Source organism: Myotis daubentonii, chromosome 1 (genome assembly GCF_963259705.1).
Source record: "Myotis daubentonii chromosome 1, mMyoDau2.1, whole genome shotgun sequence".
NCBI lineage: Eukaryota > Metazoa > Chordata > Mammalia > Chiroptera > Vespertilionidae > Myotis > Myotis daubentonii.
In genome coordinates this window covers 49,105,422-49,131,315 of record NC_081840.1, presented here as the reverse complement: position 1 = coordinate 49,131,315, position 25,894 = coordinate 49,105,422, and the positions used below count along the sequence as shown (strand labels likewise).

At 42.9% G+C, this 25,894-nt stretch overlaps 1 pseudogene; it reads right to left on the bottom strand.

The window, feature by feature from the left end:
- Positions 1-21,990: 21,990 nt before the first annotated feature.
- LOC132211118 (tigger transposable element-derived protein 1-like) lies at positions 21,991-23,806 on the bottom strand (annotated as a pseudogene).
- Between the last annotated feature and the right edge of the window lie 2,088 nt (positions 23,807-25,894).

Below are 25,894 nucleotides of genomic sequence, written 5' to 3'. Positions count from 1 at the left end.
AAGTAAGCCCCAAAATAGGGCCAGTCAGGAAGAGGGAGAATAATAAACTGCAACGTTGTTTAACAGCAAACAATTGGACACACTAAAACTTGCAATAGAAAAATGATTATATACAATACAGGCTACCAAACTGATGAATTTTCTGCAGTCATTTGTGATGATTTTGTGACAACACAGAAAAAAATTACTTATACCAAAATAGAATATAAAAATAGAATATAAAAACTCTAACTAGGTTAGACTTTAAAATTTTAATAATTTTAGTAATGCATATAATATGGACTATGGTAGCACATAGAAAAATAAAAATAAGCTGCCTATAAAAATGGTAAGATTTTTGTAATTATTGTTCAAATGTAAGTGGGAAAATCTGCCTGTTATTAAAACTGTTTGGGAATTATCCACAATGACACTGAATTCAAGGTTGCCTAAAATTCAAAGAGCATTGCAGTTCTTACGAGCTTCACAGTCTGAGAACCCTGAACATTTGATTGACATTTACAATCAAGAATAGAAAGATCAATTCTCTATAAAATTATAAAAGAAGCAATTACTTTGTCAGAGCCTCCCGGTTTTCCTAGTCAGTCCAACACTTGCCCCATTAGACACATAGACTCATACTATCATCGTGGTCACCAGAAGCTAGAAATAAGCCCTTCCCTTCTAGTCCTGGGGCAAGAATATAAATGGAAGCAGAGATATAATAAGTCTAAATATTTAAAGGGATCAACCCATCGTTTATCAAACAGTTAAATCAAATATGGGCAAATAATGACAGAACTTTGGACAAATAATGACAAACTTTAAAAATGTGTGAAAATGTATATGACTGAAAATAAGAAGATAATTGATGCCATGAATGGAAAAACTAGCATGCAAACCCATCCTGCCTTAAAGCAGATTTCTGGAGGGACAGAGCCTGTGCACTGTGGACAGCACGCTCCGCATGGACCGGAGAGTACTGGACGCCTATTCCTTCCAGGCTGCCGGGCGCCCCAGAGCCCAGCGACGTGAGCTGGAGACTTCCCCTCGGAGTTCACATCAGCTGGCTTTGAAGTGTTTCTCACCAGTTCCCGAAAAGCAGGAAATCAGTGCAGCAGAGGGAAATAAACAGATGGACAGAGTCATCTATTTTGAGGGGAACTCTGTGCTGTTTGAATTAAAGTAATGAGCACTTTAAGATGCTGTGAAGCTGTTTTTACATTTAATTTGAGTAATTCAAGATGTAAACAGAGCCCCGTGGCAGGCGGACGAGCAGCACCGAACTCGCTCAGCTCATGCATATTCTAATAAGAAATTGGGAAAGCAAGCATCCTCCCCTGACAGCAGATACTAATAATAGTGATAATGATAAGGATGCTATCAATGATATCATCTTCTGATTGATCATTATTATGTACCAGCCCTTGGTAAGGCGCTTTTATATGCATTATCTTTACTACGCACCACAACTCTGCACATCCCTACTGAGTCCCAGAAGTTGAGAAATTTGTAAATGGAGCTGAGATTGAAACCCACTTTCCTATGATTCTTAACTCGTTCTGCAGACTGAGGAGGTTCTGCTGTCATCTACTTCTCCACTTTAGTTTTAATTTTATGAAAATTTAATTACTTTGTTACTGATGCTCTGTAGCTAAAGTAACAAGCAAAGCCATGGCCTGTATTCTGGCTCAGGTTTCAACAGCGTGAGTTTGGGATATTCAGCGGGTTACCTAACATGTGTGGGCTTGACTCTCTCCATGTTTAAAGGGGGCTAATGCTCTCCTACCCACTTAGGGTAGTGATAAAAAAATGTTTGTAGGCTCATCCCTAGGCAAAGTATAGCAATTATGTGATGAGCTGTTCACATGGTATTAATTTTAGCTTAGCACAGTATAGACCAGTAGAGTTCAATATTGAACAGACCAGTGAAGTACAAAGAACACGGTAAGGTGACCTCTGTGCAGTGTTCTCTGCTTGCTAACATTAACGTGCTGGGGAGTAGATTATTTTATAACAAACATTTAAAAAGTAGATTCATCTATCAGGTAATAATAACTGGCATGCAGTCAATCTACAAGAATTTATTAGGCACTTCATACACATTAGACTCTACAACAGCAGTTCTCAACCTGTGAGTCGCGACCCCTTTCACAGGGGTCGCCTAAGACCATCCTGCATATTAGATATTTACTTTATGATTCATAACAGTAGCAACATTACAGTTATGAAGTAGCAACGGAAATAATTTTATGGTTGGGTCACAACACGAGGAACTGTATTTAAAGGGCCGGAAGGTTGAGAACCACTGCTCTACAGTAAGAGTGGGATCAGAAGGCAAGCGAAGTGGAGATATGAGAAAGTTTTCTGTTCTCTGGAAACCATTTCTAAGGACCTCCTTGCCTTTGCTAACTATTACCTGAGGCTGCCACCACAGCATCTTGGGGCCAGCTATTGCCCTGCTCCAGAGACCTAAAAGTTCCATCTTCAGAATGTTGACTTGTGCTGGGAAGCAGACTGGGGTGCTGGGTACTAATGTAACTCCATAAGGGCAGACATTCTGACTGTCTTAGTTGCCTCTGTATCTCTAATATGTAGTATAGTCCTTGGGGCAAAATAGGTACTCAATAGCTTGCTTGCTAAGGTAATTAAGTGAATACATAATCACAAAATCCTCTGCACCCATCAAAATAGGTTATAGAACCTATTTTGAGGAGAAATTTGCCATTATTATTAATGACAAATTATTAACAGTAAATATCTTTTTTAAAAAATCCTCACCTGAGGATATGCTTCCTTATTGATTTTAGACAAAAAGGTAGGGAGAAGAAGAAGAAGAAGAAGAAGAAGAAGAAGAAGAAGAAGAAGAAGAAGAAGAAGAAGAAGAAGAAGAAGAAGAAGAAGAAGGAAGAGAGAGAGAGAGAGAGAGAGAGAGAGAGAGAGAGAGAGAGAGAGAGAGAAATATTGATTGGTTTCACCCCATTGGGGATCAAACCTGCAACCTAGCTATGTGCCCTGACCTGGTATCGAATCCATTTTCTTTTGGTGTATGGGATGATGCTCTGACCATCTGAGCCACCTGGCCAGGGTTACTATCTTCTTTTTGTAAGAAGAAATATATTTAAGCACAGAAACACACACACACACACACACACACACACACACAGACACACACACACATACACACACAGAAAAATACCAAGGAGGATAGACAAAATATTGACATTGATTATCTCTGGGTGGTGAGATTTTAGATATCCTTAAATTTCATCCCATTACCTTTATCTTCTTAATTTGGATAATAACCGTGTATGGCTCCTAGTAAAATTTTACACTACTGAAAGGGAAAAAAACACCCTTTTCTCCCTTATCAGTGTCACACATTTCAACAGCCCTGCATGCCTAGGAGTCTACAGCTCTACAGGCTAGTGAAGCATGGCTGCAGGTACCCCTGGAACTCAGTAACAGGGGCCAGAGGGAGGCTTGGCGCAGTAGCGAGCAAACAGTTCTTCACCTTTGAGCTTGCTAGCTGGATTTTCACATCTGTGTGGGAGTGAGTGCATGCATAGTTTTAGGTTCTTGCTCAGGATGGGATTCTAGTAATTAATTACTGAGTTTTGAGACTCAAATTATTTTGGTTCTCCAGTTCCAAAATAATTTGGTTCTCCATTGGCCTCCTGAGAGTAGCCAGTTAGCAGCCTGGTGGAGCATAGGACACAGATTAGGTTTAAGGCTAACTGGTATTGTGAGCTCAGATGTGCTTTTCCTCCTTTCTGAGCCTGTTTCTTCACTGGTATAAAGAAGAGATGAAAGCATGTGATAGCCAAGCTTTTTCTTGTAATACAAGTTTTGGGATTCTCTTGCTACTGTGATGTGCCCTTGAGGTCTGATTTCTTTAAACAAAAAGAGGAAGAACTGATTGTTTTTGAAAACCTGTGACTGTTTTCACCCAAAGTCATTGCCTCTAGAATCAGGAAGGTGCTCCTGCCTTGGGCACCTGAATGCCGTATTTCTATTTTGGGCTCAGCTAGAGGTCCGGGTTTTCACATAAACATTCTTCTTCTTCTTCTTCTTTTTTAATCCTCAACTGAAGATATTTTTCCTTTGATTCTTAGAGAGAGTGGAAGGGAGGGGGAGGGACAAAGAGAAGGAAACATTGATGTGAGAGAGACACCTTGATTGGTGACCTCTGGCACATGCCCCAACCAGGGCCCGGAATGGAGCCTGCAACCAAGGTATGTGCCCTTGACTACGAATGGAACCCATGACCCGTCAGTCAGCCGGCTGATGCTCTAAAGATTGAGCCAAATCAGCCAGGGCTCGCATAAACATTCTTGACACCAAAAGATGCTCAATGTAATTGTTTTGAGGAGGGAAAAATGCAAAGCGAATGTCAACAGAGACTCACTGGGGGAGGTGGGATGACAGAGACATCCCGATGGAAGGGGCATTGAAACATGGTTTCCTGGGACTCAAAGACCTCCACTCCATTAGCGGTAACTGCGTGGTCTGCTTGTTGGCTGCAGCGGTGATGGGCATCGTACACCTTCCCAGAAGACGGTTCTGTGAGCAGTAAGTAAATAAGCTAACACATCGAAAGCACTTAGCACAGGGGCTGACAGTACCAGTGAGCGCCGGCGATGATCACTGTAATCTGTGAATGTGGCTCACATTCCTTTTCCCCACTCACCACATCGACCCTCCCATTCTTGCCTCCTAGGCTACCGCTCAGACTGTCAACCTCCCCTGCTATTTCCCTGCACCTCATCCCTTCCCCTCCTGCACGCAGTGTCTCTTGCAGAGACAGAATTACATGCAAAGGCCAGAGGGATCCAAACGGTTAACCAGACAGAGAGTGCATAGTGTCAATATTTGGAGTGGCTCTATTTGACCGAGGGTAGTTTTCCCCCTCTCCAGAGTAATTACTCTGTGTTTGGCTTCTCAGTTTTCATAAAAGAAACTTGGCTTGCTCGCTATTACATATACCAAATGAACCTAAGCTTGTGTCAATGTTGAATAATGAATTAAAATGAAATTGCTGCTTGTGACAGGCCCCCCGGGACTTAGTGTGGGTTGGGAGGCACCAGGCCCTTATGTCAGCTCCCATGAAGGAGGACGTCAGAGCGGCCACATAGCAGGTCTCATCGCAGCTCCATTTGGCTGAAAGATGGACACAGTCCCGGAGATAAACAGCAACTATCCCTTTATGAGCTCCCCCTTCCTGCAGTTACAGGCTGCCCCACTCTTGCCCTTGAGCACTAGAAACTCTCAAGAGGATGCGGCCCTGGGAGTTGCTCTCAGGCCCGTGAGGCATAGCCACTGACAGCACTGAGTGGAAGCGGTTACAGCTCCCAGGACACACTCAAGGTTATTTTTTAGCATTTAGCAGGGAAGCTTTCATACATGCACATGGGATGGGATTGGTAAAGCCGCGCTAGCCAATGTCGGTCAGAAGACATTTAAAGTCCCTGTTTCCTTAAATTCGGTTCTATTCTGCAAGACCCAGCCAGTCTCCATTGCAGATCACTAAAGGAGCAAGAAATGGTGTCACACGCTATTAATCCAAGTGCAGGTGATGTTGGTCCCGAGCAAGTAGAGGAGGAGGGAGGAGATGACCAGCAGAGGGGCCTTCAGAAGGAATGCCAAGCGAAGAGGTGGGGACGGCTTATTTTAGGTGTGGTAGAGAGTGGACTTGGTCCAGGTGGTGCTAATATGTAGAGAGATGTTCCTTGGTTAAATTAGTCAAGATTTTTCTTAGAACAAAGATCTTTGCTGAAAAGAGAAATCATGTGTTTCTTTTTTACCTCAGCCCTGCCCTCAACCCAAGGCCTCCAGGCTGTCCAGCCTCTGCCAAAGCCTTTTCTACCATCAGCCAGAGCAGCTGCATCAGGCACTGAGTTCTAAATTATTTCAGGTAGCAGAGCTGTGTGTTTGTTGGTTTGGTTTGGTTTGGTTTGCCTTGATGTTTTGGGAGGGGGCATCAACTTGCTAATTGCAATTCTATGTCCTTGTGAGTGAATACGATGATGACCCACATGATTGGCCTAACATTTTCCTTTCCCTTCACTTAATCTCACTCCTCTTTCAAGGCCCACCTAAGACCTTCCTCCTTGTTCTCCCTCAAAAGGCTTTCCCACATTTACTTGAGCTCACAGGGATCCGGAGACCCAGCCCCTGAGCCCGGTTCCCCATTCTTACTGATTCTGCTCATATTCTCAACTTTCCCCCAGCAGTGGTCTCTTTACAGAATATTGGAATCTTATGCATAAGCCCAATTTGAAAAAAGAAGTAGAGCTCTGGGTCATCAGAGACCCTCACCCTCAGCTCGCTCTCATCTCCCAAAGAACCCCTGGGACACAAGGGCACGTAGTTTAGGAGGAAACTGATCTGTGCCACTGGCATTATTGTCTCAACATGTTGTTCTTCCCACATGTGTGTATCTTCCCAACTCAATAAAAGCCCCTGAAGGTGGAGAAATGGATTATTAAGGCTATGACATCATTCAAATCCCAAAGTGGGGCTCATGCACTTCTGGGCACAAGAGGGCAGAATATTTGAAGACCAACCATGAAAAACCCAGAATGACTATCATTTTATACTTTTGTGTATCTTCTCAGGATTCATAGCATAGTTATTTCCACATAAAAAATGTTTCATCAATTCTATACATGCTGATTTATCGACTGCTCTATGGAGTTAAGTAGATCATTTTAATCTTGTTGGCTGAAATCTATTTATTTAAATTGTATAAATGGACTCCACTCTTTATTCTAGCATATTGTCAGTGAATAATGTTTGTAAAATTTAGAAATAGCAGGAATAAGAGCAACCTACATGCAGACACCAAAATAGCTGCCATCGATTTGCAGATGGTGGTGCTTCCGGAGAATTAAATATGTCACCAGAGATAATGTAATATACACATTTAAATTCTGAGAGGGAGTTTTTGTTTGAATATTTTCTGTCTTTAAGCATTTAAAAGTGTCTTCTAATACCTAATCCTATATAATAAAACCCTAATATGCAAGTCGACCAAATGGCAAAGGGATGTACTAACTACGGGGGGGGGGGGGCAGATACTCAGTGCAGGAGCTTCCCTCTGGTGCTCAGTGCGCTTCCACTGGGGAGTGCTGCTCAGCCAGAAGCCAGGCTCATGGCTGGCAAGTGCAGTGGCAGTGGTGGGAGCCTCTCCCGCCTCCACTGTAGCCCTAAGGCCCCCTCAGGGGATGTCCGCCTGCCAGTTTAGACCCACTCCCCATGGGGTGGGCCTAAGCTGGTAGGTGGACATCCCCTGAGGGGTCCCGGACTGCAAGAGGGCACAGGCTGGGCTGAGGAACCCCCCCCCCAGTGCATGAATGTCGTGCACTGGGCCTCTAGTGATATATAATTAAATCCAATAAGACAGGTAACCCTAATGAAAACATTGCTGAAAGTTCTAAGTGACATATGAATTTTGTGTCTTAGCTATAAATGGAAAGTTTGGTCACATAGAAAATTGTGGCTTTTGCAAAGTTTAAGGGGGACAATCAGAATGCTCACTTAGTAATTCATCCATTTGATTATTTACCAAATATTTATCGATCAACTTATGAATGCCGGGTACCTTGCTAAACACAGGTGATCATGGTGTAACAAAATAAATGCATTCCTAAAAAACACTCATGGTATATAAAATTATGCACTAAAAAATAACAGGACTTGGGAGTAAAATAAGTTTGGGACAGGCCACTTGAAATCTAGACAATTTTGTAACAAGAGCACTAATACAAAAAACAAAAATGATAACTGTTCTTAAAAAACAACAACAGTACAGTTACAAAGACATGTAAACTTTCTAAAAGATAAACACTACAGTACATATTTATTAAATACGTTGTTTTAAAAAGGTTATGGCTGCATGGTACAGCGAGTATGCAGTGTGTGGTAGGGTGGAGGCTGCTGAGTTTCGGAAGCAGGACCAAGGCTACAAGCGGATGGTGCTCCAAGTATTCCCAGGACCCCATGAAGACAGAGTCAAGAGGAAGAGTGAGGCGTATTCGTTAGGTTTCCTCCCAAATGCACCTTGGGATCAGGATTTTGGTGCAAGAAGTTTGCAGGGAGGTGCTCCCTGGAAGCACAGTGAGGGAGTGGCACAGTGAGACAGGGAAAGGTGGAAAGTTGAATTCAATGGGCAGATCTAACACATGGCCCCTGAGTCTCAGCCCCATGTGGGACCCTGCCAGGTTGCAGATCACTCCTGGGGCATTAATTCCTTGGCCCTTCTTGACTTACTAGTACTTAACAGACCAAATATTCTCTCTGTAGTCCAGACAATACCTTCTGTTAGAGAGAGGCAGTAAGTGACTGACAGGTTCTGGAATTGTCTGCAGTAACCCAGTAGAAGTGGGCAGTTGGAGAGGATCTTGGGAGTAAAATAAGTTTTTACAGGCAGCGTCTGCAGTGGGTGAATGGGGATTGAACATAGGAGAAAGAGCATCGGGTTAGTACTGTAATCTTTGCTGGCTTACTAGTTGCTGTGTTAGTTTGCATCAGCTGCTGTTTCATGGGACAAAACAAGAAAGTGTTGGAACAAATTGCCTGTGAACCAATAAGATTTCCACATTATGTAGATATCGTATCCCTCTTTATGACTTGTGTATGTAAATCACATCACAGAAAACCTGTGTTACGGAAGAGCAGTTTGTACTGGGGATCCTGCCTTTGAATAAATTACTGAACAGTCCTGTCTAGTGGAAGAGAGTAGAGTTCACAGGTGAATGCTATGGCAGAAGATATCACAAAGTGCTTTGCATCCCCAAGGTGGTGCCCCTGTCCACCCTTGGGGGATCTGGGAAACGATGTTTAAGTTACATCCTGAGGGATGAGCCACAGGGACCTGGGTCCGACAGGGGAAGAGAAGCCTAGGGAAAAGAATGAAGATGTAGAACGAACTCCCAATATCCATGAAGCCACTGCTGCCACTCCCATTCAGATCACTAAAGACCCCTGGATTTTAAGGGTTTAGCTTAAGGAAATGTGGGACCTTAGAACTCTAGAAATTTAGGTCTCCAGAGACAAATGTTAAGCCCTAAGGTAGGTGCTCAGCTCGATCCCTGCATCGTGCAGAGCCTGCCTGGCTGCTAGTGTTGGATAAATAATAAATGCCAGTCCCTTCTGTCCCTGGGATCAGCGTCCTGCCTTGACCTTGCTTATCAGATCAGGTAGGAAGCCGAGGTCCTCCTTACCACATGTGGTCATTGCATTTCCCATGGCATTTTCATGAGAGGCCGGGCTGCCTCACTGGCGGCTGTCCAGCTAGGTAATTATCTTGCCTCCTGTTCTAACTCCCTTGCGGTTTCAGTTGTAGGAGAGAGCTTCCTTCACTCCCACATGATTGGCTGCTGCGTTGAAAGGTTTCATTCTGGAAATCTGTTACCTTCTGCCCTGGAGTTTGGCTGGCTTTCAGGGCCAGGAGAGGATGTTTGAGGACAACTTGGCCAGGTCTACACTTACTAAGAGAAGTGGAGAACTGGGAGTAATTTCCTGATAAAGTGAGCATCAAACGTAATTTTTTTTTTTTTTTTACCATGTGACCTCATTGTTTAAACATATAAAAACCTGGATTGCTCAGGGGACAGAAAAAATTCCCAATTCTAAATGGCTGACCTAAACTTTGTATTCCTTAGCCTTACCACAGGAGCATGCTGGCAAATTGCTCAATAATTTGATGGGCAAAGTTTCTGAAGATGACACTCGTGAGAACAGGACATGTGAGCTGAGAAGTACTGGGAAATCTGTCTGTCTGTCTATCATTAATCATCATTGCAGCCACAGCTTTTTACCTCCTTCTATATGCATCATTAAAGTACAGCCATTAGCATACAACCCATAGTATCGGTGTTCCTGGCAGTTCAACCCACTGTTCTCTAGTTGGATGGTCATGTGACCTGAGAGATGAGAAAATCTATAATGATAATACCTTCCCTCTGCCTTCTGTCCATGTCCAAGTTGTAATGCAGCATAGTAGAGCCAGCTCTGGAAACAGACTTGGGTTTAAACTCTGGTTCCACCACCTCCATGACTCTGAGCAAGTTAGTGAAATTTTCTCCCTAATCCACAGTCTCTTCATCACTAAAGTGGGGATAATAACATTGGTATCTAACTTACAGGGCAATAGATTACCTGAGATGATGCAACTAAAGAGCTTAGCAGAGTGTCTGATGCATAATAGGCTCAATAAGTGTTTATTACTATAATAAAAATCACTATATATATATATATATATATATATATATATATATATATATATATACAATCTAATAAAAGAGAAACATTGTAATTGGCGTACGACCGCTACCCTTCCCATTGGCTAATCAGGGCGATATGCAAATTAACTGCCAGCCAAGATGGCGGCCGGCAGCCAGGCAGCTTAAACTGAACATGAGGCTTGCTTGCTTCAGTGACGGAGGACTGCAACATTCCCTGCTTGCCGTGCCGGCCTCTGAGCCTGCAGTTTAAGAAACATTGTAACATATAGAAGCTAAACAAAACCCCAGAAACCAGCTTTCAGCTGGCTGGGATTTCAGAGCTGGAGTTGATACAGAGTTTCGATTATAGAACCTAAACAAACCAGATACCTTCTTTCAGCAGCTGAGGCCTCAGAGCTGGAGCCAGGCTAAAGCTGGCCCAGAATAAAAAAGAAAAAAGAAAAAAAGGAGCAGTTGGGAGCTTCAGTCCCAGCCTGAAAACAGCCCTCATCCCCTCATCCAGGTTGGCCAGGCACCCCAGTGAGCACCCCCACCCTGATCCAGGACACCCTTCAGGGCAAACCAGCCAGCCCCCACCCATGCACCAGGCCTCTATTCTATATAGTAAAAGGGTAATATGCCTCCCAGCACCGGGATCAGCGGAGCCGCGAGGCCCCCCGGCACCGGGATCAGCGTGTTGACAGGGGGCAGCGCCCAAACCCCCTGATCGCCCTGTGGGTCTGTGTGTGACAGGGGGCGGGGCCACAACCTCCCTATCGGCCCTGCTCTGTTCCTGACAGGGGAAGGTGCCCCAACTCCCTGATTGGCCCTGCTCTGTGCCTAATAGGGGAGAGCTCCCCAACCCCCTGATCACCCTGCGGCTCTTCGTGTGACAGGGTGTGGCGCCCCCACGCCCCCACCCCACGGGCCCTGCTCTGTGTGTGACGGGGTAGAGCCATAACCTCCCCATCGGCCCTGCCCTGAGTGTGAGAGTGGCGGCGCCCCAACCCCCTGATCGGCCCTGCTCTGTGGGTGATTGAGGGCGGCGCCGCAACCCCCTGATCCGCCCTGCTCTGTGTGTGACAGGAGGCGGTGCCCCAACTCCCCTATCAGCCCTACTCTGTGAGTGACGGGGGGAGCTCCTCAACCCCCTGATCAGCCCTGCTCTGTGCATGACAGGGGGGAACTCCCCAACCCCCTGATCGACCCTGCTCTGTGCGTGACAGGGGGTGGCGCCGCAACCTCCCCATCGACCCTGCCTTGAGTGTGACAGGGGGCGGTGCCCCAACCCCCCAATCAGCCCTACCCTGAGCGTGACTGAGGGTGGCTTCACAACCTCCCAATCTGCCCTGCTCTGTGCATGACAGGGGGCGGTGCCCCAACTCCCCAATTGGCCCTGCTCTGAGCCCGACCAGGGGCTGCACCTAGGGATTGGGCCTGCCCTCTGCCACCCGGGAGCAGGCCTAAGCCAGCAGGTCGTTATCTCCCGAGGGGTCCCAGACTGCGAGAGGGCACAGGCCCGGCTGAGGGACTCCTCCCCCCCCCCACCCCAAGTGCACAAATTTTTGTGCACCGGGCCTCTAGTGTATATATATATATATATATATATATATATATATATATATATATCCTACCTAATAAAAGAGAAAAATGGTAATTGGCGTACGACGATACCCTTTTCATTGGCTAATCAGGGCTATATGCAAATTAACTGCCAACTATGATTGGCAGTTAACTGCCAACTATGATTGGCATTTAACTGCCAACTATGATTGGCAGTTAACTGCCAACTAAGATTGGCAGTTAACTGCCAACAAGATGGCGGTTAATTTGCATATGTAGGCACAATGTAGGGAGGCAAAAGGGAAAGCAGGAAGAAGCCCCCTGCCACTGACAGTGATCGGAAACCCAGGGGGGAGCTAAGAGCTGGGGGGCAGGGCAAAGGCGGCCCTGGGGCCGCCTTTGCCCTGCCCCCCAGCCATGATCAGAGAATCAGGCGCCTTTTCTGCCCTGGCCAGTGATAGCAGGAAGTAGGGGTGGAGCCAGTGATGGGAGCTGGGCATGGTCGAAGCTGGCAGTCCCGGGAGCTAGAGGTCCCTTGCCTGGGCCTAAAGCGGAGCCCACGATCGCGGGGCTGCTGCAGCTGCAGGTCCCCACTGCCCGGGCCGGACGCCTAGGCCAGAGGCGTTAGGCCTGGGCAGGGGCAGAGCCTGCAACCGCGGGGAGCTGGGGGTCCCATGCCCAGGCCTGGCACCTCTGCCGGAGGCCTCATGCCTGGTCAAGGGGCCGATCCGGTGATTGGTGATCGGAGGGTGATGAGGGTCAACTCCTCTGGCAGAGGCATCAGGCCTGGGTGGGGGGCAGAGCCGGGGATTGGGGGGATATGATGGTCCCCTTGCCCAGGCCTGAAGCCTGGGTCAGGGGCGTCAGGCTTGGGTGGGGGCCAGAGCCAGTGATCAGGGGGAGATGGGGGTCCCCTGTCCAAGCCTGACACCTCTGGCAGAGGCGTCAGGCCTGGGCAAGGGGCCGATCCTGCGATTGGAGGGTGATGGGGTCAACGCCTGAGGGCTCCCAGTATGTGAGAGGGGGCAGGCTGGGCTGAGGGACACTCCCCTCCCCACACACACCCAGTGCACGAATTTCGTGCACCGGGCCCCTAATATATATATATATATATATCCTGCTCAGTGAGGAGAAGCCTGGCTCTGCTCTCTTATCCTCCCCAGCAGCTCTGAGAAGGGCTGGTGCTCTGTAGGGATGGGATGATGGTTAAGAACATTGTGTCTGCGGTCAGGCAAACCAGGTCAGACAAACCCAGCTCTGATACTTGTTGGCTCTGTGACCCTAGACAAGGTATATAAGCTCCCTGAGGGTTGGCTTTCTCCTTGTAAACAGGGTAGTTGTAAGATAAAATGCAAAAATCATTTATAGAGTCACATAGAACTTACCACATAGAAAGCACCAAATAGATGTTTGTGTATTTTATGTTCCTATATTTTAAGTATTGTTATAAAAATAACTTAAGTTAATAAAATTGTCTTACTGGAGGGGTCTAATAGTAATAATCATCACTATTGGATATAATGAATGCAAAGCGTTTGATTTGACATAGGAGTCACTCACAGTGCACTACTTTTATCTTAATCAGCCTAAAAAAATATCTCTTATTCAATATTTGCCAAAGAAATGCTGTCCATGGAGGTCTGGGGAAGGGAGGCAGGGGCCACTGGGCCCTCCTCCCGCAGGAGCAGCCTCTTACTGATTTTATTTTCCGCATCATGCTACTCACTTGCATTAGGGACACAGCAGTTATCATTTGCATGAAACTCACAATTGGGTTTAAGAAAGTATGTTGTTGAAATCATTGCCACTCCTTCAAAACAGTACTCCTGTTTGAGGACTCGTAGGAGGAAAATCCGTTATGCTTCAGTTCCTTAAAAAGTTATACATTTTTGCATTACCTTTAGTGACTTTATTGAAATGTATAGCATGCCTAATTGATATTAACTTCCTCAGTCTCTTCTCTATTTTCTTTTTACTTTATTTTCCTTTTCAGTTTACTTTATCAAGGTTTTTGCACTACACATAGGAAAGCTGTCTCAAATCTTTGTGGGGATAGGGTTGGAATAAATTAATAAATGAAATTCAATATTCTTGTAATATCAACTTTATGCTCCATAGTGTTTGAAATATTGTTCAAATACAGTCAATCTATATATGACCAGTAAGACGCTTAAATTTGTAATATTTTCTCCCTACATTACTAGTCTTACCAGAGCATCCTATTTAATAAAAGCCTAATATGCTAACTGTTCAGTTGTCTGGTCAGCCATTCAACCAATCAGAGCATAATATACTATTGATATGCTAAGGCCCCTCAACCACAAATGCTATGACATGCACTGACCACCAGGGGGCAGATGCTCTGACCTGTAGGTTAGCTTGCAGCTGGGTCCCAGCCAATCAGGACTAAGCGAGACAGGCCAGACATGCCCTGGAGCCCTCCTGTGATCCTTCCCCGGCTGGCCAACCTCCCGCATCCCTCCCCAGCCCCGACCATACACCAGTGGGGTCCCTCAGCCTGGCCTGTGCCTTCTCGCACCCCTCAGGGAATGTCAGAGAGGCGGGTTCAGCCCGATCCCACAGGCCAGGCCGAGGGACTCCACTGGTGCATGAATTCATGCACCGGGCCTCCAGTTCTACATAAAGGAACTTGTGTTGTCTAAAGACAGTTACTTGACTAAAATTCAGATTTTTAAATATTATAGAATGAGAACAGTAGTACAACTATAATAATGGTAACATATGTAACTACTTTTGTACATCTAGCATGTGTCAGACTTGATACAGAGCACTTTACATGCTTATTTAATTTAATACTTCACAATTATCTTATAGTTAAATACTTTCCAGACATATTTAATCTCACAGATGCAGTTACCGATCTATTTTATAGATGAGGAAACTGAGGCTCAGAGAAACTGTCTGAATGCTTACAGAGGTGTAATAAGTGACAGACTGGCTGCACCCAGAAGAACTTGCATTATCGGACTCCGAACCACATTCACATTTTTGTGGCTAATTTACTTTCAGTGAAATGATATCATCTGTCATAATTATTCAGAAAGCAGGCGTTATGACATGCTGTGGGCTTAGTTTTGGTCATGGCTTTGTTTCATTTACTTTATAACTTTTTATAAGAAAATTGTAAAGGATTTGTACCTGCTATGTTTGTTGAATTTAAGAATCATCATAAAAATAATGTACCATTAGGAATATGAGATTTTTTTTTTTTTCCCTGAAGGGGTTGATATGTTTCTCAGGTTTGAGAAGTACTGATACAGACAAGATCTTAACTTTTACTGTTTTACTCTAAATCTATAAGATTTATATTGAGAAGAAGAAGAGATCCCACTGAGATGGACTGGAAAAGGTAGGATTTGGACTAGCTCTGAAAGATGGAGAATTCAAATGAGAGTGACATCTGGCAGCAACGGCCCCACCCAGGTGATTCTAGATTGATTTGGCTCACCTGGACGGCTAACGGGCACCCTCATCCCACACTGTTCCAAGTGGAGCCATTCAAAAGATGGGAACTTTGTCAAAAATGGCAAACTTTCCAAACAAAGGAAGACCTGTCTTTAGTTAGAAAAGCAGATTCAGTTACATTGGAGGTGGGAGAACCCTTTTGTGCTAAAGGAGCCCCAGGCTCACAAGAGGAAATGAGTAGAACACACTGAGTCCCTGTATAACTTAGGCTGTCAGACTGAGGGCCTGCAATGGGAGTTCAGGTGGGAGAGGTGAGCCAGGGTCAGAGTCAAGACCAGAACCCCATAGAGCAGCAGTTCTCAACCTGTGGGTCGCGACCCCTTTGGCGGTCTAATGACCCTTTCACAGGGGTTGCCTAAGACAATCCTGCATATCAGATATTTACATTATGATTCATAATAGTAGCAACATTTCAGTTATGAAGTATCAATGAAAATAATTTTCTGGTTGGGTCACAACATGAGGAACTGTATTTAAAGGGCCAGAAGGTTGAGAACCACTGACATAGAAGATGTTCTCAATGCAGACTAAGGAGTTTAGATGCTAAGCAATCTTCAGGAGGAGATTGGCATAAAATAGATGGTTCTTTCATAATAAGGCAGAGGAAGACTAGAAGAGGCACTCTTGCTAGAGTGACAAGATCATTGGCTGGGTTTTTCAGAGTAGAGCTTAAACAAGTGGAGTGAGGGAGGAGTTGAACAACCCTTGTTCACTCCCCAGGTAATGGGGATTCTGACATCCCCATTAAGAAATAACATATGGGCACTGATGAACTCAGTCTAGGTATCGCTGGAGCCTCAGCTTCCCTGATGGTTTCCCAGGTTTTGGTCAGATCTATAAATATAACAGAGAGATCTTAATATTACCCCCCTTGTCTTGTGGACAAAGCCTGTGCCTACAGTACCCCACTGGGACCAAAAAACACAGGGAGATTGCACAAGTACATTTTAGACAGTGCTGGGCAATAGCTCATTCTGAAAGACTCTGCCCAGGGTAGCTACTGCAATCAACTCTCTCGCTTTGGGTCTCTATTATAAGGAATGTGTCTGAAGGTCTCATGCAGAGAACTCAATTTATGTCATCCAGATAGGTGAAACATGAAGTGTACCTCAATAACTTCTGGGGTTGGTAGCAGTCACCATGTTTACTTGCACTCTCTTCTGGTTTCTGGGGGCAAATGAATTAAAATTCATATGTTATAATTAAAAAACACTAACAGCAAATATCAGAGAAAACAAGCAATTAGTTAATGTATTATTTAAGGCTTTACTATATTTCAGCTATCAATGGCAATCATTCATTCTGAGTAAGATTTTTTAAAAATTCATTATTAAAAGCTTAAGTGTCTACCAATAACTGATAATATGTTTGCATTTGCTTGAATTCTACTCTAGGGAGCAATACCCTGACAATATTTCCTGACCTAATATTTCAGATTATGACATGAGGTCTAAATATAAACATATTAACTTTTACACAAATAAAACACTAGCCTATAAATTGTGCTATGGATTCTTTGCTATACATTGATCCATCCATAATTTCTAAGCATCTGTTCTGTTAAGGGCACTATGCTCAAAGCTGTAGGGAAGCTGAAATGTAGTTATTAATCTCCAGAAGTTTCAACTCTTCTCTTCTAAGTAGATAACTCATCATTAGTAATGATAATAACTGTAAAAATTATCTGCATATAGATATTTCTAAAAAACGTAAGGACCTTCACTTATATAATTTAAGCTTCCATTTAAAATTCAAGAAATTATTTGAAACTAGAGGCCCCGTGCATGACATTTGTGCACTTGGAAGGGGTCCCTCAGTCCGGCCTGTGCCCTTTAGCAGTCTGGGAGCCCTTGGAGAATGTCCGACTGATGGCTTAGGGAAGCTGCCTAAGTGCTGCCTCGGAGGTAGGAGAGGCTCCTGCCATCACTGCTGCTCTTGCCAGCTGTGAGCCCGGCTTTTGGCTGAGCAGTGCTCCTCCTGTGGGAGCACACTGACCACCAAGGGGCAGCTCCTGCATTGAGCGTCTGCCCCCTGGTGCTTAGTGCACATCATAGTGACCGGTCGTTCCGCCATTGGGTCTATTTGCATATTATCCTTTTATTATATAGGACTAGAGGCCCGGTGCACAAAATTTGTGCACAGGTAGGGTCCTGAGGCCTGGATGGCAAACAGGGCCGATCTGTGGGATGACCGGTGGGGCGATTGGGGTGGGGGGCTTCCGCTGGCACCTGCCTTGGCTGGCGGCCTGTCATTGCTGCTCACCGGCCTGCCCCTTACCGCCGCCGCCACGGGTTGGGGCCTGTGGGCAGCTCCTGTGTTAAGTGTCTGCCCCCTGGTGGTCAGTGTGCATCATAGCGACCGGTTGTTCTGCCATTCAGTCGATTTGCATATTAGGCTTTTATTATGTAGGATAGGAGGTAGATGGAAACAGCAATAGTCACATTATATTAAGGCAAAAAGCTTATCCCAGAGAGTGAATGACTTACTCAAAGTCACAAAGTTAGTGATAGAACTAGCACTAAGACCAAATTTCCTGACACGTGCTAAAGTACTCTGTCTACCTACAAACTGGATTTTTAGTTACATCGCAGTATCTCCTCTACTGCAGGAGAAGCATTCTGTAATGACAAGGGGATTCATATATAAGGACCTTTCATGCCAAAGCAGAAACTGTTGTAAATTTTAAAAATTGTCTGGCTTTATAGAGCAAATTTAGATGGAATATTGAGCTAACCCTGGATGCCATCGTTCTACTCCAAACATGATATGCTTATAAACAGGATGTTCAGAAAATTTTTAAAATGTAACTAGGTATGAACGCAAGAAATATAAATGTCAAGATGCCATAAATGAGGATGTTGCTCAAAATGAAAGCCATGAGAGGTTGATGATAGGGAGGACATGGGCTGTTAGATGCTGTGACACAGGGCAGATAATGCCTGGTAAGAAGACGTTTGGAACTCAGGTAGCTGGCACTGGGCAAGTAACTGGCTATTGTCACACAAAAACTCGGATCAGTAGCCTGAGAAGTAACACGGTGGCATATAACTCTTCCTGGGCTGTGGATAAAACAGTAAAACATTTGCCAAAGGAAGCAAGTGGAATCTGATGCTAGGTGCTGTGTGCTACATGCTCAGGGCCAAATTCACATCACCCAGCAGGCACAGGGGCCTAACTTCATAATTGTTTGAGGATATCTCTTCCCAGAAACCAAAATTAAAATGTTATGGTGCTAAATTTTAAGGGTTGCTAGAAGAATAAAGAACATGCAATTTCCTAATCAGTAAAGAAAAAACAATGGGGAAGGAAGGAAAAAAAAAACAAAAACCTCCAATATCTTTGCCAATTAAAAAAAAATAGGAAAAAGACAAAATGATAGAAAAAACGTTTCAATGAATAACATAATTACATAGCATAAATATGTCCAAATATATCAGTTATGACCATGGATGGTCTCAATTCAGTGGTTAAACATAAAGATTGTCAGAATTGTTAGAAACATCAGAATTGAGTAATCTAAAACTTAAATAGAAAATAAAAGAACAAATAAATATATACACAGATATATGATATAAATATTTTATTATAAAACATTTTTAAGTCCAAAATTGGTGAATCTGGAGGGCACTGTTAAAAGCAAATGTTAAACTGCTGGATGAGATCACCTCCACAATCCAGGGCACTACTGAGAAACTACTGGGAAGACCGCTGTTGAAAATAAGCTAATAGCAAGAAGATATGAAGCACATCAGGAAATCCACCTCCATAAGAGAGAGTCAGCAAACACAGCAAGTGAGAGAACTTCCAGTTGAGAGACTAAGGAAAACAGAGCAGTTTCCAAAGGGACTTCAAATAACTATGTTAAAAAAATGTTCAAAGAAATAAATGAATCAACTGAATTCATAATGTTAAAAGACATAAAAACAGAGTAAGCAGACTAGAAAATAAGCATATATTCTAGAAATGTGAAATCCTACTATCAGGATTGTAAAATTCAACAGAACATTCCAAAGTACACCAAAGCAAGAATTAATAAACTGGATGAGTTTCAGAATGCAACTTGGAGACCTCAAAGGATATATGGTAAGGCAGAGCCAATGAGAGATGCGAAGAATGAATAAAAAATTCCAATGTGTGTCTAAGAGTTCCAGGGGGGAGAGGAAGTAATGTGGTAAGAGTAACATGCTGGTGGAATTTTCTAGTAAGACATAAATGCTCAGATCAAAAAGTCACACACCAAATCCTAAACTGAGGAACACACACACACACACACACACACACACACACACACACGGGGGGTGGGGGGAGAGAGAGGGAGAGAGAGAGAGAGAGAGAGAGAGAGAGAGCATCAGATATGAAGAAGAAATCTTAAAAACCACCAGAAGTGATAAAACAGATAACCTATGAGGAAAAACAATCAGATTGACCATGGCCTTATCAGCCAGAAGGTAATCTGGAAGGAAATGAAAAATGATTTCTAAGGGTCAAGGGAAAAAGATAATAGCCAATCCAGAATCCTACACTTGACTGGATGACCAGTCAAGAATGAGGGTGAAATAAAGATAGTTTAGGACATACAAAGAGAGTTTATTACTCACTGAATTAACTTTTTTTTTTTAAATATTTTTTTTAAATATATTATATTGATTTTTTACAGAGAGGAAGGGAGAGAGACAGAGAGCCAGAAACATCGATGAGAGAGAAACATCGACCAGCTGCCTCCTGCACACCTCCCACCGGGGACGCGCCCGCAACCCAGGCACATGCCCCTGACCGGAATCGAACCTGGGACCCCTCAGTCCGCAGGCCGACGCTCCATCCACTGAGCCAAACCGGTTTCGGCTGAATTAACTTTCTAATAAAATAAATATAATCTAGAAGGAAGGAATAGAACCTAAGTGGTGATGATGAAAAAAATTAGTAAACATTTGATAAATAAAAATGAGGGTTCACAGTGAAAGAAAAAAAAAAACTAGTGTAAGAGTTTAAAATAAGGCTTTAAAAACATGAATTATATTGTTAGTGGGGAGTAGTTGACACAGGATTAGAAAATTCTGTATTCCTTATATTGTTTGGGTAAACAAAGATGAATAACTTTAGACTTTGTTGGAAAAATACAAAGTTAGATGTGGGTCTTGAAAAATGTAAGGGCAATCATAAATTAAAAAAAAAAAACTTACACTTGCAAACTAGGAAATATCTAAAAGGTAACTGAAAAAGTCACAGTTCAACAGAGGCAAAAATTAAGAAAAAAAGGGGGAGGAGGGAGAAGAGAGGGAGAAAAAGAAGAGGGAGAAGGAAAAGGAGGAGCAGCAGCAGCAACTAAAAAACTTAGTAAATAGAAAAATCCACATAAAATGATAGGAATTAATCCAAATGTGTTAATGATATATATTGTGATGGCCAGTTTTATTCCTCAACTTGACTGGCCTACAGTCCCCAGTTACTCAAACACTAATCCATATGTTACTGTGAAGGTATTGTTTAGATGTGAGTAAAGTCCATCACAATTGACATTATTTTTTATTGTTTTTTTTTAATCCTAACCTGAGGATAGGATTTTTTGTTTGTTTTTGTGTTTTTGAGAGAGGAAGGCAGAGAGAGAGAGAGAGAGAGAGAGAGAGAGAGAGAGAGAGAGAGAGAGAGAGAGAGAGACATGGATGTGAGAGAGAAACATTGATAAGTTGCCTCCCTTATGAGGCCCAACGGGGATTGACCTAGGTATGTGCCCCGACCTTTCCGTGTATGGGCAACGCTCCAACCAACTGAGCAACACTGGCCAGGGCATAATTGACTTTAAATAACCAAGAGTATCCTAGATTATCTGTGGAGGTCTGATTCAGTCAGTTCAAAAGTCTTAAAAGCAGAATCGATGCCTCCCTGAAGAGGAAATTTGGTCTGTGGACTGCAGCTTCAGCCCACGCCTGAGAGTACCAGCCTGCCCTTTCTGACAGCCCAATCTATGATTTCAGACTCATCTAGGCAGTCCCCCTTCTAATAATGTGATCCAATTCCTTACAACCGATGTCTTAACATATATCTCCTACTGGTTCTGTTCCTCCAGCTGAACCCTGATCAATATACTACATAAACAGATTAAACTCATATATATACACAGATTCTCAAGTTGCATTGAGAACAAATAAAAATGTTCTTTATGAGAAGTATATCTAAAACAAAGAAGACTGGAAATGAAGATATCAAGAGAATGCACATAGTGGGTAAATGTGTACCAAAAGAAAGCAGTGACAAGGATAAAGGGGCATATTTCCTCATGACAAGAGCACCTCTGATGAGCTCTGGCATCAGGACCAGCAGAAGAGACTCCCATGAAGTTGCCTATGCTTCCAATGAAGTCCCAGCCTTATGAATCTCTGGTAAACATGGTGATATCTTTTCATTACTATGAAGAGCACAAACCATATCTTAAGGTAAACTGAACGTTTAGCACATAGAAACCAGGAAATCAACATTGTCACAATGTATGTGCACAGTTCTATAATTTTATCACATGTGCACTGGCATACCTCAGAGATATTGGGGGTTGGGTATCACATCACCACAATAAAGCAAGTATTCCAATAAAGTGAGTCACGCAGATGTTTTGGTTTCCCAGTGTATATAAAAGTTATGTCTCTACTATGCTGTGGTCTACTAAGGGTGCAAGAGCATTATGTCTAAAAAAAACAATGTACATGCCTTCATTAAAAGCCACTTTATTGCTAGAAAAAAAATGCTAACTATCATCTGAGCCTTCGGTGAACCATAATCATTTTGCTGGTGGAGGGTCTTGCCTCGATGTTGATGGCTGTTGAGTGATCAGTGTGGTGGTTGCAGAAGACTGGGGTGGCTATGGCAATTTCTTAAAATAAAACTAAAATTAAGTTTGCCATATTGATTGGCTCTTCCTCTTGGGAACAATTTATTTGTAGCATACAGTGCTGTTTGATATCATTTTACCCACAGTAGAACTTCTTTCAAAATTGGAGTCAATCCTTTCAAATCTGGCCACTGCTTTGCCAACTAAGTTTATGCAACATTCTTTCCCTTATTATCATTTCAACAGTCTTCACAGCATCTTCACTGGAGTAGGTTCCATCTCAAGAAACCACATTCTTCGCTCATTCATAAGAAATAACTCCTTATCCATTAAAGTTTATCATGAGATTTCAGAATTCAGTCATTGTAAGACTACACTTCTAGTTCTAGTTCTCTTGCTCTTTCTGCCACCTGGGTGGTTATATCCTCCACTGAGGTCTTAAACCCTCAAAGTCATCCATGAGGGTTGGAATCATCTTCTTCCAAACTCCTATTACTTTTGGTATTTTGACCTCTTCCCATGCATCTTGAATGTTCTTAATGGTGTCTAGAATGATAAATCCTTTCCAGGTTTTCAATTTACTTTGTCCAGATCCATCAGAGGCATCACTATCTATGGCAGCTTACAGCTTTATGAAATGTATTTCTTAAGAAATAAGACTTGAAAGCTGAAACTCCTCTTTGATCCATGGGCTGCAGAATGTATGTTGTGTTAGCAGGCATGAAAACAACATTAATCTCATTGTACATCTTCATCAGTGCTCTTGGGTGCATTGTCAATGAGCAGTATTATTTTGAGAGGACTCATTTTCTCTGAGCAATAGGTATCAACACTGGGCTTAAAATATACAATAAACTGTTATAAACAGATGTTCTGTCATCCAGGCTTTGTTGTTCCATTTATAGAGCACATGCAAAGTAGATTTAACATAATTCTTAAAAGCCTTAGGATTTTTTTTTGAGTGGTAAATGAGCATTGGTTTCAACTTAAACTCACCAACTGCATTAGCCCCTAACAAGAGAGTCACCCTATCCTTTAAAGCTTGTAAGCCAGGCATTGACTTCTCCTCTCTAACTATCATAGTCCTAGAAGGCATCTTCTTCCAATAGAGAGCTGTTTCATCTACATTGAAAGCCTGTTGTTTAGTGTACCACCTTTATGATCTTTTGCATAACTTGCTGTAGCTTCTATATCAGCACTTGTTCTTCATCTTGTACTATCAAGCTATGGAGACGGTTTCCTTCCTTAAATCTCATGAACCAACTTTTGCTAGCTTCCAACTTTTATTATGCAGCTTCCTCACCGCTCTCAGCTTTCACAGAATTAAAGCGAGTTAGGGCCTTGCTCTGGGTTAGGCTTAAGGTAATGTTGTGGCTGGTCTGATCGTCTATCCAGACCACTAAAACTTTCTCCATATCAACAATAAGGCTGTTTTACTTTCTTATCATCCCTGTATTCACTGGAGTAGCATTTTCAATTTCCTTCAAGAACTTTTCCTTTGCATTCACAACTTCGCTACCTAGCCCAAGAGACCTAGCTTTTGGCCTCTCTCAGCTTTCAACATGCCTTCCTCACTAAGCTTAATCATTTCTGGCTTTTAATTTAAAGTGAGAGACATGAAACTATTTCTTTCACTTAAACACTTAGAGGCTATTGTAGGATTATTAATTGGCCTAATTTCAATATTGTTGTGTCTCAGGGAATAGGAAGGCCCAAAGAGACGGGGAAACATTTGGTTGGTAGAGCAGTCAGAACACACACAATTATCAGTCACATTTGCTATCTTATATGGGTGTGGTCTGTGGCAGCCAAAATAATTAGAATAGTAACATCAAAGATCACCGGTCATGGTTTCACTGGTATGGCTCAGTGTTTGGGTGTCGACCCATGAACCAAGAGGTCACAGGTTTGATGCCCCATCAGGGCACATGTCCAGGTTGCAGCTCAATCCCCCAGAAGGGGGCATGCTGGAGGCAGCTGGTCAATGATATTTCTCTCTCACCAATGTTTCTATCTTTCTATCTCTCTCCCTTCCTCTCTCTCTAAAAATCAATAAAACATATTTTTAAAAAAACACTGGTCACAGATGACCATAACAAATATAATTAAACTGTTTGAAATATATCAAGAATTACCAAAATGTGACACAGAGACAAAATGAGCAAACACTGTTGGAAAAAGACGTGCCAATAGACTTGCTCAACACAGGGTTGCCACAAACCTTCAATTTGCAAAAAGAAAACCCAATATATTTGAAGTACAATAAAGGTAAACACAATAAAATGAGGTATACCTGTCGATTCCTGTACCCATTACCCCAACCAAGATACAGAACAACCCCAGCTCCTCATGAACTTCCCTTGTACGACCCTTTATAGTTACAGCCACCCTTCCCCTCACCATCTCTAACCCCTGACTAATCTGTTTTCCATATCAATATTTTTGTCATTTTGAGAATGTTATTAAATAGAATCATACAGAATGTTACCATTTTAGATTTGGCTTTTCCACTTAGCATAACACCCTTGAGATCCATCCAAGTTGTTGTATGAATGATTACTTTATTCTTTTTTAACATTGAATAATATTCTGTAAACCCCATAAACCTACACATGCTTTATTTTTTGTTAATCCTCAACTGTGGATATTTTTTTCATTGATATTTTGAGAGAATGGAAGAAAGGAGAAGAGACAGAGAGAGAGAGAGAGAGAGAGAGAGAGAGAGAGAGAGAGAGAGAGAAACATCGATGTGAGAGAGAGAGACATGGATTGGTTGCCTACCACATAATCCTGGACCAGGGGGGAACCAAGCCTGGAATTGAGGTATGGGTCCTTTGACTGGAAATCAAACCTGAGACCCTTCAGCCTACAGGCTGATGCACTAATCACTGAGAAAACTGGCTAAGACCTATACATGTTTTTAAGTTCTAAGAAAAACTAGGAGTTTGTTAAATAAAAATATTAATTTTTAAAATACTAAAAAAGGGTAGATAGAAACTATTAGAATTATAATTTTAAAGTTCTGTTTTAACATAGTCTGAGATTGCTAATTTCACTATATTGGGTCTTAAACACTCTCTCCCAATTTGGGGGAAAAGAGATCACTTATGTCCTTACCAAATACAAATGGAGTGGTATAACTAACCAGTGATGGTAAAAGCACCTATTCAGTGCCAGCTCTGTCTCATTGGCGAGCACAGAAAGAGGGCTATGATATTCATCTTTTGCTTAGCACAGTGCCCGGTTCTTAGCAGACCCTCGTTACTATTAACTGAATGGATAAATCCTGCTTTAAAAAGGAATTTATAATTTGGTAGCAGAGATAATGTGTGGATACAAATACATGTAAGTTAGAAAATGGTGTATGTCATAAAGAAGGTGGAGAGGAGTTCAGTGAGAGAGTTCACAGGAGAAAAATTATCCTTCTAGTCATAAGGACAAGAGGAGGCTTCAAAGAATTGGTGACCATGTTCCGTGTTGAGAAATGACAGGAATTTAGATAAAAAATAAATCAGGGAGAAAAAACTGCATTCTGGGCACAATTGTAACAATTGCTTGACAATTATTTATATCTTCCTGTGTGCTGGGCACTCTGTTAAGCAGTTTACATACTCAAATCATGTCATCCTCACAGCACCCATGTTATTACTCTCATTACAAACAAGAGGCCCTGCCCAATGTAACAGCTTGTGATGGGCTGAGATTGAATAACTAGGCAGTGATGCTCCAGAGCTCTCCCTCTAATGGAGTAAAGAGTGGGAGTAAAAAGAAGCAGGAGACCAGGAAATGGGGAAATTTGACTGGAGTCTGTAGTGTGTAA